The 14,059-nt window shown below is 47.5% G+C and overlaps 1 protein-coding gene across 1 annotated transcript in view; it reads right to left on the reverse strand.

Annotated features, from left to right (window-relative positions):
• Positions 1-14,059, reverse strand: part of Elk (Eag-like K[+] channel) — a 376,639-nt gene that overhangs the window by 242,907 nt on the left and 119,673 nt on the right. Inside the window, exon 2 of the mRNA XM_055076908.2 lies at positions 4,780-4,859. The gene's annotated coding sequence lies outside the window, so the exon portion shown is untranslated. The remainder of the gene's footprint in view (positions 1-4,779; positions 4,860-14,059) is intronic.

Here is a 14,059-nt window from a genome sequence, read left to right on the forward strand (position 1 = left end):
TTGTCTCTCTGGGGCATATAGTGGACAGTGGCACAGCAGGTGGTCGATGCTTTCTTCGGTGCCACAGACCTCGCATGCTGCACTGTCAGTAGTGTATGCCTTTGCGAAGGCAACTCCTAATAAAAGGCGACAGAGAAGTGTAGCTTCACGTCGAGGAAGTTCGAGTGGAGGTCGGAGTTGCAGGCAGGGGTTTAATCGATGCAGTCGTGTAAGTCGTAAGTTTGGCGAGTTCCACTCGGTCAGTGTGGGACTGCGTGCCAGGTGTCGAAGCTGCCTTGCGGCGTCTGTCCTTGAAAGCGGAATTGGAACGCTGTGCCCTTCATGATGTGCCGTGCGAGCAGCGTTATCGGCGGAATCATTGCGACTGATTCCACAATGGCCAGGTGCCCATTGAAAAACGACCTCGTGACTTTTTGTTGGACGTGATGGTAAAGTTTCACGATTTCGTATATCAGTTGGTCATGACATCCGTGTCGTACACCTGACTGCGTGCACTGTAATGCCGGTTTTGAATCACAGAACACAGCCCATTTTTAGGTCTTTCAGACTCAATGAATTCCAGTGCTCGACGCCGGACCGTTAGTTCTGCCTCCGTTGTGGTCGTGACATGCGATGTCTTGAACCGCAGTGTCATTCCTCGCCTTGATATAACCACGGCACCACCAGAACTGCACGACGTAGTGGATCCATCGGTATAGATGTGCACTTGGTTGCTGTACTTTTCATGCGAAAGAAGTATGCTCAGCTGTTTTAGAGCAGGGGCCGGTAGATCTGTCTTCTTCTGTAGTCCTGGAATCATTATATGTACTTGTGGACGGCTCAAACACCACGGAGGAAACGCTGGCTTGGCCGCAGGTGCGTACCCTGAAGTAAACGATGCACGGTGTGCACTGACAATATCGCTAAATGTCGAGCAGGGCCTTGCAGCAGTGAGGCTCGCCAAGTGGTGGGAAGGGGTCCTAGCATAATGCTGAGATGCATACGCATTTTCTCAACGGTAGTGTGCGTCGTGATTGCGTAATCCTGCGCAAGGGCAACGGTTTCAGCCGTTGAAGCACTGCGTGGTAAGCCAAGACATATATTAATAGCTTGGGCTTGAATACTCTGAATCGTACGCAGGTTAGTCTTGCAGGTGTTGGATATTGCAGGCAGGCTGTATCGCAGGAATCCAACGAACAACGCCATGTACAGCTGTAACATAGCGTGTATAGATATTCCCCAACTTTGTCCTGCAAGGAACCTGAACAGGTGACAGATAGCAGTCAGCCTCTTTTTGACGTAATTCACGTGCGGAGTCCAAGACAGGTCTCTGTCAATTACAACTCCCAAGAACCTGTGACTTCTGCTGTATGGTATAAGTTGTCCGTTAATAGATACGCCGTAAGCAGACATTGGCTTCCTCGTGAATGCCACCATTGCGCATTTTCCGCATGAAATTTCAACTCCTTGTTCACGAAGGTAGCAAGATGTCATTGTGGCTGTCTTCTGAAGCCGAGCGCAAAGGTGAAGTCGTGTCACACCTGATGCCCAAATGCAGATGTCGTCCGCATAGATGGAAATTCGTACGGTGCTTGGCAGGTTAACTAATCCACTGAGGGTGAGATTTAACCGAGTAGGGCTAAGCACTCCGCCTTGAGGGACTCCTCGGCTACTGTAATGCTCGGATGTCGGGCCATTTTCTTTGTGCCCGTAGAATGGCCTCCTCTGTAAGTAGTTGCACCACCCACATATATATCTTACCACCAAGTCCAACGGTTTCTAACTGGCTAAGGATGGCTTCATGGGTGATGTTATCATAACCCCCTTTAACGTCTAGAAACAGAGTAGCAGATAGTCGCTTACAGGCCTTTTGGTGTTGCACAAGTGTTATCAAGTCAACAACATTGTCTATTGACGAGCGGTCACGTCTGAATCCGGCCATGGCATCTGGGTCGATTTCATAGTACTCTAAGTACCATTCCAGACGTGTAAAAATCATTCTTTCCGTTGTTTTTCCGACACAGCTGGTAAGTGCGATCGGACGGTATGAGGAAATGTCCAAAGGCGACTTGCCAGCTTTGAGAAGTGGAATGAGTCGAGTTGACTTTAACAAACAAAGTTCTCGTTCAAAGGCAGTGGACACTAATCTTCTGCCCCTTGAGTTAATCTTGGAACTTCCCCAGAGATAGTGGTGGGCATTGAGATCTCCAGTGATCACCCATTGCGGTGTGCTCGTTGTCAAAATTTCCCGTAAGCGCTCGCAGTTCAGACGACTTGAGGGTGATAAGGAGGCTCCCATAATTGTGAAAAACACCTTGTACTTCAACTTCAAACACACGTACTGGTTTCCACTGTCAGACGACATGGGGTGATGAACATACGTCAAGTCACTGTGTATAAAAACTATAACATTGCTGCAGTGCCCGTGAGTGGAGGACATAATGCACTCATACCCGGGCAGTTTGATGGGAGATGACAGGCTTGGCTTACAAATGACAATAATGGGAAACTGACTGACAAATACAAACTGTCGAAAGTCGGACATACGGTACTTAAGTCCTCTGGCATTCCATTGAAAGACAGATGCATTCTGGACCTCCTCTCGAAATGATGGCATCTGGTGGGCCATTGCTTTACCCTGGAGCCGCAAGCACTGGACCCAGGGTGTCCAGCACCTGGTAGAACAACAGAATGATTAAATGCCCATATAAATTGGTTTGAACATTTGGACGAGGCAGTGGGCCTCCGCAAGAATATTAAAAATAAGAAAAAATTTGGGTTGATCCCTCTTTCATAGGAACCGGTAGAACGCGAAAGTCAAACGTCTCTTCACTGAAGCTAATGCATGTTTATTGCAAGTGAAGAATGCAGAATTCTAAGGGCAGAAGTGCGCACAATGTATGCGTATGGGTATTGCGCCGGCATGGCACCGTTAGATGTGGATGCACCTACGCTGACGTCAAGTGGCACATCTCCTCCATCTTGATGACCGACGTCGACGACCATGAGCAAGCCTTTGTGGCAGCTGAAGTAACTGACCTAACATTTGAAGAGAATGGATGGCAAATGCCGCGTAAAGATGGCATCAATGCATGCCCTTGAACGTGTCCTGTAGACCTTAGTGTCGGTCACGAGCTGCAGGTTCAGCACGACGGCCACGTGTTCGTTGAGTCAATGGCCACAGGGCTTCGGCATGTTGATATTAAAGTTGCCTTCGACTATCATTGCGGCAACATGGTAGCGATCTTGTAGCCTGGTCGACACATGAAGTAATGGCGGGACGTAACGTAGAAACTTGGCGTCCAAGTAGGTCTAGATGTTAGTTTGTGTCATGCTAGTATATATGTAAAGAGTGAAGAAGAGAACATGCGTGCCGTTCGCGGTAGTCTCGCCTGCGCACATGTCTGGGACACCGAAGACGGCCGTTGCAGTGCTGTGCGTATGGATGCCATGCCTGCAGCAATGAATGGGATCTGCATTTACGCTTGAACAGTGCCACAGCTGCTGCCTGGGGGCTCGGTAGTTCGTTCGACGACACGCACTGGGAGGAGCCGACAAGTGGAATGTCGGCAGCGTCTGTCCAAGTTTCACTGAGAAGGAGAAAGTGTACTGGGGATCTATAACGTAAAACTATTCCAATGTGTTTTTAGTCCAATCTCCTGACGTCATATTTGCCCAACCGCCGACGTAAGCATCGGGCGGTGACCCGCAACGTTGCCTCAACAGCCCAATCAAACGCCGTCTTAAGTTATAGGAGGTCACTTTTCTTTGCTTTCAAAACGTATAATATTGCCTAGATTGAGCGGTTTGTTGTGTGTAATTGGCTGCCAGGAGGCGAGGAGCATGCTCAAGTGGAGAGGGTTTCGATGGGGCTGACCAAGCGCACTGAAAATATATGACCGGATGAAGAGGGTGGTGCCCGGCGCCTAAGATTGGCCCGCTTTCCTTACTTAGCTTGCAGCGGCTGGTCGAAAATCGCGGCGGCGTGCAACGGAAGGTTAAGAATTCCGACAAAACGGATCCTCAGCAGAGAAGAGCTGGCAGAGCGAGATGGCAAACGCGCCAAAAGTGCTCGAAAAGGTTACACGTCCACGGAGAAAGTTTCATACGCAGATAAACCCGTGCTCTCCGGCATGTGCAAGTGGCCAGTGCCTGAACAATCAGCGGCAGCTATCTTTTATTCCTTTCGGAACAGGGGAGCCTGTGGCTATTCAGAAAAAAAATCAGTTTTGTTCGACATATTAATGCATCTTTAACGCGTACACGTCACTTTGACGCGGTGAGTTTTCACGGTTTTGTGACGTCCTGTGACAGGCAGATGAAGTGGGTGCAGCCCGAACACTTTTGATCAATAGCCGAGGGCTAATGGCAAAATGGCGTCGAAAGAGAAATAATTATTTTTCTTTTGTTTTGTCCAATCATGCATTATCAGTGTGTACACGTCATATCAGATGGAGAGCTATCGCGGTTTCCGTGACGTCGCGTGACATACAGGCGAAGTGGGGATGACCCAAAAAAGTCTTTGACCAATCCTGGATGGCTGATTGCAGAATTGGAATAGAAAAGTTTGAAATACCCTTACGTTATAGAGCGCTTGATGTAGTAACATGATCAATGATAACACCTCGCAGATATGCTTTCATATTACCCACATTGGGACTGAGGAGAGAAAAGTTTGCGCTGCTGGAATGGCCATGGAGGAATGACACCATGTCATCTCCTGCCACAGAGATCTAGGAGATTAAAAACTCTTTTGACTATTCTCTGTTCTATATGAAGTCAGAACAAAGAATAACTCACTTTTTCCGTGCCAAGCCAGCGTCGAAGGACAGAGGAAAGAAGCGCGGTGCCCAAAAATGTAGCAAGACTAGGTTGAGGAACTGTAAAGAGAGAGATAAACAACCACAAATATTTCAAGTATTCCGCAAAGGCACACACAGGCACTAAAGAATAGGAAGAGTTTTCATGACGTGCCGAAGTTATGTTGGTCTAAGGAGAAAATACAAATACACTACCGAGGAAATTCCCTAAGGCATGCAGTTGAGGTGAGGTACGTATCGAGTGACAGAAGCGGCTGAAACCCACGAGAAACAGCGATTTGCATAAAGGGATTGAATGCAGCCTGCATATAATCAGGACGAGAGAAAATGAAAACGGTGCAGCCCTTTTTTTTTGGCCCTGTGTTATACCACCTTGCGGGATATCTTATGTATAATTCTGTGAAATTCGAAATGTGAAATGCAAAGAGGATGACAGATAAAAAACTAATGCATTTCTTTTCTTATTGACATGCAGAAGGACGTGTTGGCGTACAAACATGGCGCCGACTATTCCATGTGTGATGTACAAATGCTGTAGTTGCACATTTAGTTTTGACGCTAATCCAGATCCTTATGACTAATTCTCATGATTAGTAAAAAATCATTATTGCATACCCAACAATATTACAACTAGGGCTGCCAACTATGCCAAATTTTGCGGGACAGTCCCAACTTTCTAGCATAGAAGTCCCGAGTCCCGACTTGATCCAGTCGGTATGGCGGAATGATCTGACTTTTGCCTTTCTTTTCTACTGAATAACAATCAATAATCTTGATTTCATCTTTAAAATGCATGACAGCTCGGTTGCGTATTCTTCTTTCTGTCTTCTGTTGCATTGTCACAAGTACGGGTGGCTGCGTTTTTGTTGTAGGTGCTAACCATTCACAATACCTCTACCTGCAATGGTATACCGTTACTGCACTTTTTCTTGATTTAAATTGCCGCAAGGTAGTACAAAAACCAATTGTGCATGTTTGGTGCACGCAATGAGAGGCGGATCTTGTTCCCCCTACCCCCTCCGCTTTCTTCCTCTTGACTTTGTCCACTCCGGAGTTGGCAATCCTAGTTACAACATAGCAGGCTAAGCAACGGATAGATAGATAGATAGATAGATAGATAGATAGATAGATAGATAGATAGATAGATAGATAGGTAGATAGATAGATAGATAGATAGATAGATAGATAGATAGATAGATAGATAGATAGATAGATAGATAGATAGATAGATAGATAGATAGATAGATAGATAGATAGATAGATAGATAGATAGATAGATAGATAGATAGATGATACGATTTGTAGGACCATTCTGTAAAATCAATATATGGTCTGCTGTGCTTGTTCCAACAATATTTCGAGGGATAGCTTAGTTAATAGCTTAACAAGCAATTACTGAGCATTGGAAAAATTTCCCTTTTTTATTCGTCTCCGTGAAACGCCAAAATAGTATTCTAAGAGAAATTCTCGGAAGCGAGCGAACAGCTCTTACGCACACGAATTGATGGCGCGCTCCCGCACCACTGTGGTTGTGAGGAGGAGAGACAGAGTGTGGACGGCCACGCACGATCTCATCTTTCTCAGGCGTTAGACGGATCCAGGCGAAGAAAAAGAAAAGAAAAGAAAAGAAGGAAGACGTATGGCTCTAATGGCCGAGGAGTGCCCGCTCGATCAAGACAAGATGTCAACGCTCTGTGAGGCTGATGCACGAGTGAGGCTGAAGGCACGATCGAACGCGGCTATCAGGGTCGGGCATATATTTACTGGAGGCAGTCGTACGTACACAAGGGTTGTCTCGGTGGGCGTGCGTCTACATAGACAACATTCTGTGCTGGTGGGTTGCCGTATTACACACTGCTTGCTTAAATTCCTTGATCGCTGTTCACACGGCAGAAAGGAAAACTGCTCCGGCATGGTAAGGGGTTTAAACCCTTGACAGCATGGAAAGGACTGGAGCTCAAGGATCAATATAGATTTCTGGCCATTACTATTACCTATTTGCGCTTAAAACGTGGTCGTAGATGGTAAAAGCGAGTGCTACATGATCTCACGCTGTATTCAAGCAGACTGCAGGGGACCCCTAATTTAACAAGTGAATACATTTTACTCGAGTCTGCTAGAATTAAGACCTGTCAAGGCACGTTGCTCAACTGGCATCGCTCAAGCGGGGGGGTTAAATGAAAGTACCAAGGAATAGAAGGCCCTGTGCCACCGCTTACATCAGAATAACAACAACAACAACAAAAACTTGCGTTAAAATACAACGCTGCAAAACAAGGTTGCTGTGCTAGGTTGAGAGAGGGAAGCCAGGAATGACCCCCTTCCCCCCCACACACAACCAAACTCTAACCCCTTCCCAATTGGCGATTGAGCTATTTAGGAAAATTAAATTCTGGGGTTTTTCTTGCCATATACACGACGTGATTGAGGCACGCCGTAGCTGGGGACTCAGGATTGATCGCCTGGGTGTTCTTTAAAGTGCACCAAATCCACAGTTCTCGGTCGTGTTTGCATTTCGCTCCCATCGAAACGCGGCCGCCGCGGCTTCGATTTGATTACGCAACCTCGGGCTTAGCAGCGCAACACCAAAGCCACTGGGCAAATGCGGCGGATGTTGGGCTGTTGGGCGGCGTGATAAAACATAGCGAAAACGAAAAGGATGAATATTTGGCACATACGTGGCGATGCGAGATACGGCTGTAATCGGATGACATCTTCAAAATACTTAGTCCTGATCTAATTGTAGCTAGTCTAAGATGACTGGTTGCTTGTCTAGCTGGGTTCGGTGTGAAGAATGCTTGTGTCGCGAATTGCGACGGCACGAAGAAGGTAACTACAGGACGGGTGCTCGTTCTGTCTTTTTTCTGCAACGACAACTGTTATGGGATCACTTCCCTTGTTGTTCTGATGTCCGCCGGTGTCTGCAGCCGTCCATAGCTGTAAGCCCAAAATCATCTACGAAAAAATTACAAAGAAAAGAAAGTTTCATCTTGACACAAGTATTTAAACTTACGACCAACAGATTGACAGTCCATGAATCTACGTTTCAGCTGCTCTATACATTTTTTCTACATGACTTTGTTAGAAACAATACGTACACACGTACATAGTACGTCACTTGGTGCTATACAAAATGAGTACGTCGTTTCGATAGATTGTACTAATTTAAGTTCCCTTCATAGAAACCGTCAACAGCTTGAAATTATCCTGGCGTTTGACTCACGCCATAAAGCCGATGATTAAATCTCAACCGCTCTGCCGATGCTGGAGCAGTGGAGAACTCTGATCATTGAGAGCGTGATCGCGCCAGCAGGTGCTATGATTGGCTAACCTCTGCTTCAACATCTGTGTACAGGAAGAGCAGGCGTTCGCGCCTTCGTCGTGTTCTAGCACGTCGCCTTCCCAACTGCGGTGGTGGTCCTAAATTAAGTTTCCTTCTTCTACATGTGATGAAAATGATTTGTCGCGACTGCTTCATCTTCATTAACCTTCTTCTAGCGCTAGGCTTTCTTTTTCGTGCTTACTGAATGGCCCTGATATCGTTTTTTTTTTCAGTGATAGCGTGAGGCCCTTAAATGGGGTAACTGAAGTATAAATTTGGGTGGGGGGGAGCCGAACAAATATACCACTAATAAACTAAGGGGTTGTTTTAGTAGAGACCAGTGGCTAAGCCCGTATAAATGTAACAGAAGGAAGAAAAGCCGACTTTTCCATTTCACCACAGGGACGCGCAACTTCCACAAACGAGTAAGACTCGCACTACTTTTACTTTTCGAAACGAGACAGCTCACTTACACCTACGTTCAATCCAACAAACACTGCACGAAGCCGTCTAAAATGTAATGCGTATTATTTCGCCAGCTGTGTATGATCACGTCACTGCATCAGGTTACGGGCGAAACTACTTTATTTTTTCGTGTTGCATCAGTTTGCGATAATATGGCTTATTCATGCGCGTGTACCTTTGCTCACTGTAGGAGTACTAAACTATGTAAGCCTAAATCTGTGCTCTGTGCCTCTAGATTACAGCGTCCCAATATTAAAGGCACGGCGCGGGCATCTCCACCATATTGTTGTGTAACACGAAAGGTCAGTCCCAACTGGTGTCGATAGAGTCGGCAATCCTCTTCGTGGCGCCAAAAGCTTCGCATCGTAAATGACTTGACCCTCGCATCAACAGAGACCAAATAGTCTCGACAAACTATATACAGCAAAATTTGCGCTCTGACCAGCATCGTTCCCCGGCATCACATGCTGTATTCATGCAATCTGGCCTCAGGAGCAAAGTAGTGCGAGGTAGTCCAGGCGACGGAATGAGATCTGTAAACGCACATGTATGTGTGTTGGCATGGTGCGCGTGCACGTGTTATTGCATGCGCAGTTAGCCTGACCTCCAAGACCCTGACGTAAAGCGAAGAGTCTCTTCGGGCCGGTCTTGTTAAACAGAAATGCACGCAAGGCCTTCGATGTGGCTTCAGGCCGCAGACTGTTACGGCTCGACCTTGAGACGCCAGACTTGAGCACAACTTGAGCGATCTATGCCCTCTGGGATCGTAACAGGCTGCTGAATTATTAAGAGAGGACCGAAAGCCTGAAACGGGCACCGCGCTCTCTTTGGCGTGCTTCCTTGCACGCGCGGCTAACGTCGCCAGAAACTGACTTATTGCACCGAGGTGATGGAAGGTAGAGGAAACTAACAAGACACTACGATTGAACCATAAAAGTGGACGCGTAGTTTGTTATACTGCGCAGGTGGCAAACAGAGGGCGGTGTTAGAGTGTGTGGCGGAGAAAATCTACACCATTTTGCCATGACAACGGACTCCTTGTCGAGCAAAGCTATAATCGTGGCTACAGTGGTCGTGAATCGCTGAGAATCGTCTCCGGAGTCCACGTAAGTGGTCGCGTGGAACATTCCCAACCGATATTTTCCGTGTTTCGATCCGTGTCAATCATTTGTTTTTATCTTTCGCGTCACGGTCGCTTTTGTCGTGCGGCTGAAGAAGTACTGCGATTGGCAGGTTTGCTAGTACAGAATAACACAGCGCTTTCTCAACAGCCTCGCGAGAAAAATGACTTGGCGCAGAGGCGTGCCATTCCCACGCAGCTCGCAATAACAGCGTCGGTGAGGAAGTATTGGAGTCACGGTAGCTGCAAAGTCAACGAAGGACACTCTCAAACGATCCTTCACTTGCAGCTATTCCTCTACTTACAAGGGGAGCACAGTGCCTCCTCGCGACTAAAAAAGACGTTACACTTCTGGATAATTGAAGTGCAGTGTCAATGAATAGCAGTAACCAGTTCTGTCGTAGAGCGGCGCTGCCCTCCATTTCCTCCAGTTGAGGCGGAGGGCTGAGTGGAGGAGCGTTCTAGAATACGGGGGTAAGTTGCCGGAGGGTTCAAAACTGAGCTTGTCGGTAAGTATATAAGAGAACTTGGTAACGGCGTGAAAAAAGAAACAAACAAACACACAGGACAAAATAAGATAACACGACCACAGTGTTGTGCTCTTTGTTGTCGGAACTTGTACCGTTGTCTAATTTTGCACGGCGCCTTCTGGCGCTGTTCCCAATTATCTGCCTAAGGGCATTTTGGGTTCCCTCAATATTCAGCAACGCTGAAAATTGTTAAGGAGCATGTCTTATTAGCCTCTCCGAATCGTAAAAGTAAACTGAGAAAACATGTGCCACAAGACATGGTTGTTTTCAGGTACGGCAATAGGTCTGTTAGACTTCTCCGGGAAAAGTTTATTGCTGAATAGCGATTTTAGAAAATAAAAACTCCAAGTGTCAGTCATAACAGTAACAGTTGGCTTCAGGTCAACAATTTCAACGATGGCGACAGTGAGGGTGCCTCGAGGAACTCACGGCGATGATGACGAATCAACGACGATGCCGACTCGACAATGATGACAGCATGACGACCACTCATATATTGCAGATCCCGGATGGGCGGGCAATGCGAGCATTCCTTTTCGGCTTCTTCCAACACTTAATCATGATAATAAGCATAGGAATGATAACAGCGTCCAACTGCACCACCATGGCGGAAAACCCTTATGCTACTATGTATGTAAACCCTTATGCTATTATGTATATTAACTTAAGCCTGAAGTCGCTGCGCACGCAGAGACAGAAAGTAAGCAAATGGTTGTCGCCCTGTTAAAGCGGACGTGGCACGTCGAATTCTTTCACGCAGATGAAGCATGCAGGGGCCACCCAGAGGCTTTCTTTCTTGCCGGAGATTATAACCGGCGTGGCAATTACCAGACCGCGCGGGCCTCCACTAATGCGTTCGGCATGCTGTTGCCCTGGTGGTTTTAGGGAAAAACAACACGAGCGCGCGCGCGCGCGCGTGTGCGACATACGAGATGGCAGAGCTAACCCGTACTTCCGGCTCATCTATCAGACGAGCTGGAGGCGGCGCATGGAAAAACAGGGAGACGGAGCTCAAAGAAAAGAAAGAGGAGACGAGTGGCATTACGGGGGCTCAGACCGACGCTGGGTTTTATAACGGGCTCGTATATACACCAGGGAGAATGCACGCCTCGCATCGAGCGAGATATAGCGTTCGTGCGCGTGTGGTAGCTGTATATCATCTGCTGTCTTTTTACTCAAGCCGTCGGAGAATTTCGCTTGCAGCCACAGTGCTTTTGAAGGTCGGTGTGGTACGTAACAGTGGTGGTGTGCACGAAAGATGAGCGGACTGATAAACAACGGGGCGCCGCTTGCGGTACTGAGGCCTGAAGTGGCCACCTGTTTGCGTGTGCTGTGTAGTTTCGGAACCACAAGATGGCGCATGATGGAAGTGAGTGGCAAACAGGAATTGCGGATTGTGTTAGAGACACTAAAAGGTTGGTGGTCCAGGGCGACTTTCCAAAGTGCTGCGTTTTTGCGAGAGCCAGAGGAAGGCGTGTCAAGACAATCCATGTTATGAACAGTGTGTTATAATTAGAGTGTACTAGACAAGCAGAGTGGGTCCAGCGCGGGTTTCCCACTGAATCGTTTCTTTATTGAAATGTTGGTGGCGCCACCGTCGCCTTCACCTGATGAGTGACCCCGTGCTCCGGACAGACGCGTGTCGCGTCTAGCGTTAGTAATATCGATGAACGATTAATATACTACCGCGACAGCGTTAAGGAGCTCGTGTCGCAGAAAAGCCGGTGTCGTCGGCGTCGGCGGCGTTGGCCGTGAGCGATAACTACGGGGAGGCACTTCATAAATAAAAAACAACTTGCAAGAAGGGCTGGGTGGGAATCGAACCAGGGTCTCCGGAGTGTGAACCGGAGACGTTACCACTCAGCCACGAGTTTTTTTTCTTTATTACCGACACGGCAACATACAAAACAAGACATTTTAACAATGCACAACAGTCACTCAGCCACGAGTTCGATGCTCCGAAGCGTTACATGCTCATAAATACCGATATACACCGCAGTATAACTTTCTACGGCGCGTTTCTAAGGCAACACCGCCTTCACTAGAGGCGCTTTTGTAACGCTTCGGAGCATCGAACTCGTGGCGTTGCGTTACGAGTTCGATGCTCCGAAGCGTTACAAAAGCGCCTTTAGTGAAGGCGGTGTTGCCTTAGAAACGCGCCGTAGAAAGTTATACTGCGGTGTATATCGGTAATTATGAGCATGTAACTTACAGAAGTCGCAGTTACGCGAGTAGCGAAGTACGTTTGCGCTACATTTCTTCTGCTGCGCTCTGCGCACACGCAGAGCCATCTTGCGGCAAACACAGAAGACCCCTCCTCGCAATGTGCGGCGCTGCCCCGACGCGTGGCGCGCCACTCGCCCGCTTCACCCCTTCGGGCCGTGCGGGGACCGGTACGAGGATGCCCCACTACCCTTGCGTTTAATAAGTTTTCTCGCTCTCTCCCCTTCCAACTTCCAGCGTGCATCACTCGAACCCTCGTGTTTAGGCGACGCGGCTCCTCTTTCCGCTCACAGCGCGATTCCTATGTGCAGCGTCCGATGCTGGACGCCTCTGACGTGATCGCTGTGCCGTAGCGCGTCTCGTGAAAAAGCGTCCCCTGCGATGTGAGCCGAGCGGCTTCGGAGGAGTCATGCGTCTGCGTGATGCTCCCAAGCGAGATAGAGGAGGATCCCATCGAGGCGTCAGGCCCATCGTTTGGCTCGCGTAGATCGTTTCTCCCTCAGAGACACAGAGTTGTTTGGTTCGTTCCGCTTGCTCAGGCGCACGTTTCGTTGCCGCGCCGAACGTTGCGTTCTTCTTACTTACATTTTACTGTACTGTACAGGGATTCACTAGTGCCATGTATCTTATTTAATTCTGCGCTAAGTGCTCTTTTCTAGTATATATCGTTTAACTTTTCAAACGCCACTAGTGCCAACTATATTTGGTCTTTAACAAGTTAAAGATTGTACTTAATCAAACGTTTATACACTTGCGTTTCAAGCTTGGTTCCACCTCTCAAACATTAAAATAGGGCCCTACAAAAGTAGATAACAGTGTTTCAACGTTTTTGAAAGTGCCCGGCAAGAATTTCGATGATTCTGTTAATCGATGAAAAACCCTGCGTCGAAAGCGATTACTAGATTGAAGGCTAAAAATTATGAATGATTAATCGTTAATCGAATAAAAAAGTTAATTGACCATACCTAGTCGCGTCGGAGACCCTACCGCAACTGCGATTATAGAAACTAGAGACATATCAACATTTGGTGACACATGCGTCAATAAGCCTTCCATTTAATTACCCACAAAAGAACTCGACTTTCTCTGTTCGCGTTGAACGTGAACATGCCTGTCAGTCTGTCCGGTAAAAAAGTGCCTGCGGGTGATTCCGTTTTTTTTTTATTTTCTGTTCATGTTTACCGGGCTTTTACACGTGCTGTATGACGTTTCGAGGATATATGTAGCCACGAGAACTGGAAATAAATCAATAGTTGAAAGTTAGCGCTTTATGCGTCAAATGTGCCTTTCTGTTGTCCTTGTCGTTCAGCGTGCGCTACAACAAAGCAAGATTTACAGAGAGCGCGCCCCGGAGAAACCGAAATCCAGTGTGCCACACCCAGTCACGCTCATGGAGGCGCAAGTGGGGATCCCAGTTTCTGCGGATGAGGTGCCGTAATTTGTGGCGTAAAAAAAAGTAAACCCTCACACGATAGTAAAAAAAAAAAAATGTATTCATTGAAGAAACATTTCTTGGAGCCAAACAAAAAAATGCGCGATATACATACTCGACCTAAGCGAAGAAGATGCCGTTCGCGCGTGAGCTGCCATGTACCGGGAT

This window comes from Dermacentor andersoni, chromosome 2 (assembly GCF_023375885.2).
Source record: "Dermacentor andersoni chromosome 2, qqDerAnde1_hic_scaffold, whole genome shotgun sequence".
Taxonomy (NCBI): Eukaryota; Metazoa; Arthropoda; class Arachnida; order Ixodida; family Ixodidae; genus Dermacentor; species Dermacentor andersoni.